Source organism: Astyanax mexicanus, chromosome 7 (genome assembly GCF_023375975.1).
Source record: "Astyanax mexicanus isolate ESR-SI-001 chromosome 7, AstMex3_surface, whole genome shotgun sequence".
Classification (NCBI taxonomy): Eukaryota; Metazoa; Chordata; class Actinopteri; order Characiformes; family Acestrorhamphidae; genus Astyanax; species Astyanax mexicanus.
In genome coordinates, this window is record NC_064414.1 from 56396488 (window position 1) to 56403379 (window position 6892).

Consider the following 6892-nt stretch of genomic DNA (forward strand, 5'->3'; position numbering starts at 1 on the left):
ACTAAACTAATTTATTTATAAGCGCTGTTTTAACTCCCGCAGTTCTACAGCGGGGGGGGTTGTGTCGATTCTGTCCGCGAAGCGGGAGTCGGATTTAGCAGGGAGTCGGATTCGGCACAACAGCGCCAGCACGGCGGCACCTCGCGGTCCGCGGTGTTAGTTGTGAGCGCTCGCGCTAACCGCAAAATACGACAGAAAACACTGAGGGAGCTGCAGAATTATGTATGGGACTAGAATATGAGCACAAGGAGATAAAAGAGAAACAGGAGATACAGTATGAGAGAACCTTTACCTGTGCGTAGCTCACACACCAAATCTCTCTCTCTCTCTGTGTCACTCTCTCTGTCTCTCTCTCTCACTCTCTGTCTCTCTCTCGCACATGAACTCGTCCGCGTTTGACTTGCAGCACTGTGTGTGGCTGTTCTTAAAAATCCTTTTAATCAATATCCGATCATTATCTAATTATGTTTGAAATAGTTTTTAATCAAAATATCCTCCTCCCGCCCCGCTATCAGCAAGCGTAAAATAACAACCGCAATTGCTAATGAATTTGTAAATAAACTCCCCGACTTAACCATCTCCCTTCCATCCTATGAGCATGATCTCGAGCACAAAACAGAAAACTTACAAACTGTGCTCCGCTCTAACTTAGACCGTGTAGCGCCGACAAAAATACAACAAATTAGGGATAAAAAACTAGCACCATGGTATAACGACCACACACGCACATTAAAACAAACCACTCGTAATTTTGAACGTAAATGGCGACACACAAAACTGGAATTTTTACTCAAGCTCTTTCTCTCCCCATGTCCTGAGCTGCTGCGGCCAAGTGCCCATCCCACTCCAGCAGAGTTTCATAAAACCATTCTAACCCCTTTTTCTTCCCTCCCCTCTCTGTTCTCTCTCTCTATCTCTGTTCTCTCTCTCTATCTCTGTTCTCTATCTCTATCTTTCTCTTATGTGCTGAGACGCCTGGCCGGCCGGTCGGCCTGGATGTGTCCGTCTGTGGTTCCAGCTTTCAGGAATCAGCCCTGTCCTTCTACTCATCAGAATTATTTCACAACCCTTCTAACTTCTGCTTTTTTTTTTTTCTCTTCCTTTCCTTTCTGTTTTCTCTATCTATCTCTTTTACATGTATGGAGATGCCCTGTTCCTGATGTTCCAGCCTGGCTCTCCACTGCCCGCTGTGTTGTTCTCCGGCTCTGCAACCCTGCACTGATTACCATTAACACACTCAGTATCTGTTTCTGTATTAGCCATAGCTCTATAGTTTGTGCCCATCACATTCTTATATTCATAAATTAGTACCTGTTATATTAGCCATAGTTCACATTAATTCTCTGTACTGTTTTGTTCTGTTATTTGTTTGTTATTTGTTTGTACTGAGCGGGTCGACCCGAGTAGGATGGGTTCCTCGGACTGAGTCTTGGTTCCTTCCAAAGTTTCTTCCTCTTAAAGCGAGTTTTTTCTTGCCACTGTGTCACCATAAAATCAGCATCTCTGTGGTGCTGCTCATAAGAGGCGTGGACCTGTTTTTCCTGTAAAGCGGCTTTGTGACAACCTTTGTTGTAAAAAGAGCTATATAAATAAAATTGAATTGAATTGAATAATAGTTTTATGCTTCTATGTTTCAGTGTTAATTAACATAATTCTGATCATATTTCGCTCATTCAATCAGCCCGAACACAGCCAGTTTATGGCTCGGGCTCGGGCAGAACGTGCACGGGCTGGGTCGGGTCGGGTCGAATTTTTTGGGCCGATCTAACCTCTAGTACCAACACTGCAATGTGATTGGCTGAGCAGCGTTCTATGAGTGCTAGTTGACCAGTTTGAGAAGTACATGTTCTGAATAGTTACATTTACATTTACATTTACATTTGTGGTATTTAGCAGACGCCCTTATCCAGAGCGACTTACAACAGTGCTTCGATGTTACTTCAGATATCCAAAGCTAGTTTGTAGACTAGGATCAAGAGATACACAGAGCTTAATCATGTTTAGAACCCTAGGAACCTTTTTTTTTTGGATTAGTTTAGGAACTCTTTTAAAAGGTGAGTCTTCAGTCGACGTTTGAAGACGGCGAGTGACTCTGCTGTTCTGACATCCAGTGGAAGTTCATTCCGCCACCTTGGTGCAGCACAGAGCAGAGTCTGGATGTCTGTTTTCTGTGTGTTTTGAGTGATGGAGGTTCGAGCTGAGCCGTTCTGGAAGCTCTAAGAGCTCTTGGTGCAGATCTGGCTTTGACCATCAGTGCCATCAAGTATGAAGGTGCTGATCCGTTTTTTGCCTTGTAGGCCAGTGTCCGGGTTTTGAATCGGATGCGGGCGGCAACAGGAAGCCAGTGGAGGAGCACTGGAGTCACATGACTGAACTTCGGAAGATTGAAGACGAGTCGTGCTGCAGCATTCTGAATTAATTGTAGTGGTTTGGTGGCTCGCAGTGGAAGACCAGCCAGCTGGTTTGAATTCCAGGTGAGTTTCTTCAAAAACGAGTATTTCCCATTAAAGTCATATGTGTTCACAACAGTTAATGGTGCCACGAAACATGGCTGCCAGCAACTCATTGCTGCTGCATGGATGATAGAGAGAGTTAAAGGACCATTAAGTATTATATTTTCAGTAGTAAATTTTAAAATGATCAGGATGTATTTTCAGATATTAAGGAAACATGCTGAGTTAAAGCACTGACAGCTCTTGTCAGCAGAGCTTCAGTCAGTACGTTCCTATAGGACTATGCAGTCCATCCTGGATATGTGTCTGTTTTGACCTCTTTCTCCTCCTGCTGCTCGTTCTCCAACACTAACTCAGTATGATACACACAGCAAATGAGCGGTGCTGCAGCATGGAAGCTAGCAAGTGGGCTGATTCATTTAAACCTCAGCTGCTATACAGCATGAAAAGCCTCAGCATGTCTCAAAAACCCTCAGTGACCAAAGAAGGAATAAAACAAAAGTAAATATTGGCAGTGAGTTTAAAAGGTGGAGAAAACGTAGAGCTTAAAAAACTTTTTTTAGTCGGGTAATTTATCACAACCACTAGATGAGCTTACTAGGGACTGGTGTTTAAATTAATTTTAAAATTGAGTGTTCACATTCATATCAGTGGTCTGTGTGCAACTGAGATAACAAGGCAAAATGTGATGAGAGCTAGATAGATTAGCAAGGTTAGCTAAAGTGATCTGGACTATGCTGGCTAACGCAGTCATGCTACACACACTAACGTGAACTCCAATCAATCACAACAATCTGATTATTATGGCTAGAACTGCCACCCATGCTGGAAAATATGGGCAATTTGTTTATTTATTTGGCAATTTGACAAAAATGTTGCATCCTGTATTGAACCAATGTGAAACAATTTGTTCTTTATTTACATAAATGTACATATATATATATAATATATATGTATATATTTGTAATTATCTATTTATTTGGTAGGTGTCCCTTATTTTAATTTCTGAAAAACAAGCCAAAAATATACCCCAGAAAGGTTAGTCTCTATATTGATGCAGTTTTGTTATGAATGTTATTATATAATGAGCTATTTGCCCAGTCTAAACTGGCTTCACCCGACAGCAGTAAGGGCACTTTATAACTGAGATCTTACTAATTTCTAGCAAATAATTTACTACTAAATGCTCCTTTAAAGCTCTCATTCCATCATTTTTTTTATTCCTTTTAAAATATCTTGTTGTGTCTCTTGTATGAATGGATGCCATGTGAGCTGTTTTTTGTGGCGTTTCTATTTAGCCCTGCTTTAGATCACTGAGTTACTGGTCTCTGAAGAAAGAAAGGTTTTGGGTTCTTGCTTTTGAATATTCATACATGTATATATATATATATATATATATATATATATATATATATATATATATATATATATATATTATCTCTGATTGACTAACAGCGCTGCAGCAGAGAACGCCTACCTGCTTTTCCCCACCTCCCTTCCCAAATGCCCCCACAACCACAGTCAGTTTTACAGCTCCTAAACTAAAAGGACAAAATGTTTTCAGAGATACAGCCTTAGTTATAAAGATACAGCACTGAGTGCTCGGTAAAGTTGACCCTTAAACTTCACTTAATGTCAGACTCTCAGTGAGGTGAACAGCCCCACGGCCGAGAATCGTTATTTCTCCTGCGGCAGATAACCCTACCACCCCCACAGATTGGTGCCATTCTTCACCTGGCATTGATAACGTTTCCTACAGCTAAACTAGCACTACTAAACTCTTACCTCAGACATGGTGATTCGCTGTTTGGGAAGTTTTACCACGTCGAAGCTCCAGAGTCCATTTTATATAATAAAATCTGACATGAACAACGCCCGCTTTGACTGGTGTTCTGTTGAGTTGAGCTGCCTTGTCAAACCGTGCTTCCCTAGTGTTTATTTAAGGTCTCTGTAAAATGCGGAATCCACTGGAGATCCTTTGTAAACCTACAATTACTTACACAATTTTGCTAACGCTAACTGTCTGTAAACAAAGCTGTAAACAGAGTAAATAGAAGCTGTAAGCTCCTTCTTAACAAGCTAGCTCCTTCAGCCGTAGCCTGGGTTCAGCTCCTCCTGTGGGTGGTCCTGAGCCGAGGTGGGCGAGGCCATGAATTCACTGGTTTACGTGGACACCCTAAAATCTCCCTGAACAACTCGTATTTCTGAGGATTTTCGTTTACTAGCTACTGCATACAAGGGAGGCTGAACAGTTGTGCAGCATGCATAAACAACTCAGAGAGTCTTCCAGTACTTTACAAAGAACAAGAAAAAAGTGTTTTTTAGTGGAAGGAGAATTTTAATAGTTCAAATTAAAGGAAAATTATGCAGACAAGGAATGCACGAAATAAACCAACCAAATGAACAGGTCTCTGCTCATCTCCCCATTTTTAAAAGCTATATTAACTTAATTTTTATTTAAAAAATATTAGTGTCAGAAGAACGAAATCGTATTTGTGGATCATATTGTACAGCTAACTGTCCACAATTCTGATACTCATGCACAGCACATGTGGAGGATGACTCACAAATCCCCCCCTTATATAACACTGGTAAAGTACACATGGATTATTTACTCTTTGCTCCAAGTGAAGCACTTGTAGCTATCTCTGGGCCTTGTGCAAGAGTCAAATCAAATCAAATTTATTTGTATAGTGCTTTTTACAACTGGTGATTCACAAAACAGCTTTACAGAAACATGATTACAGGACAAAGAATCAGGCAAAAGATTAAACATAGAAAATACAGAATACAGAACCCCCAGTGAAAAACTCCCTCAGAGCTGCAGGGGAGGAAGAAACACTGGGAGGACCAAGACTGGTCAAACAGCTTTAAAATTAAAAAGTCTTTTATACATCCATGTGATATCCGTGATGTCAAAAGTACAAAAAAGACAGACCAACCATACCTTTAGGTTGTCTTTAATTAACCAAGTGCTGGAACTCACAACAACATTGTTCTCTGGGCAGCTATCAGCTTCCACTGGCTTTTCTTCTTCCAAGACACTCACAGTAGCTCTCCTCTAGAGCCCCCTACTGGTTCTCAAATACATTACCATTTACACATTCACATTACTACAATCCACATAGGTCTTATATATTCAGGAGTATAATAGTGCCACTAATGGCTTGGATGTAATCAGTAGTGGAGAGTAAGATGGATGATGAGCAGCTGATCTGTGGTGGGTGATGGAGAAGAGCTGACTTCAGAAACTTCCAGTCTGGCCGGACAGGAGACGCGAGAGCCTGAGGGTCCAACATCGGTATCGGGTCAGACAGGTGGGCAGTCAGTAACTCGGAGGAAAGCAGAGAGATGGAATTAGTTTTGACTGGATTTATGTAAAACAGAGAATATAAAACATTATCAGAGTGTGGATAATGACTCCGGCAGAACTGAATAAAACAGTCTAACTAAAGGGAAAAAGCCAGAAGGTAACATGGACATGGAGGCTCCCTGAAACACTGGCATCCACCCACTCCACCGTCCACAAACCTGAGTGACCGTGTGCAGTGGGAGAACAGCAGCACCAGCATCTCAGTTTACCACAATTTCCTCTGTCCATGAACCCCTGAATCTGCAGCCTTATCTAAAGGGAAAAACATTAATTACCAAAAGCTAAACTAAACAAGTAAGTTTTCAGTCTAGACTTAAAGACTGAGACTGTGTCTGAGTCCCGAACATATTCGGGGAGATTATTCCAGATTTGAGGCGCTTTATAAGAGGAAGCTCTTGTTCAGCAAATCCAATACTTGCTGTAATTTCACAGTTACCATTCACCATTTATGAGACTTTTATCTTTTACTGTTAGGATTTTCTCCAAAAACTATGTACGAGTATGATGCAGTCAGTGCATGTCCTCTATATACTCGGTGAACTTCTTTCCAGTGTGTTAACATGAGTCTAAAAACATTTGGCTAGTGTTAGAACTAAATATGTTTGGCTAATGGATTTGTGTCCAAAAGTTGTTGTAGGCTTGATCCACCTACGTTTAGGCTAAATGGCTTCTATGGCAGTGATTTAAAACCTATGAGCTGCAGTGGTGCTGTTAGAAGCTGTTGGCCTAATATTTGTTTCTCTTGTTCAGTTCCAATATATATATATTAGTGAACTGAAAAATCTGGTAATTATTTGCAAAACTAAAAACTAAAACAAAGTTTCACTTGTTGATTGGTTTGGCATAGTTGCAAGACTGAAAAAGCTAGCTGTTGGTTTAGGTAGTTAATATTAATATTATATATATGAAATTAATGTAACATTAATAGTAAAGCACACCTAAGTGAATCTTACTGTAATAAAAGCTTCTGAAACAACTAAAGCTCTTTTTGAAAGTCTACATTGATGTGTTTAATACGATTTTTAAAATGCATTTCAATGCAGTTAAAACCCAGTAAACAACTTCC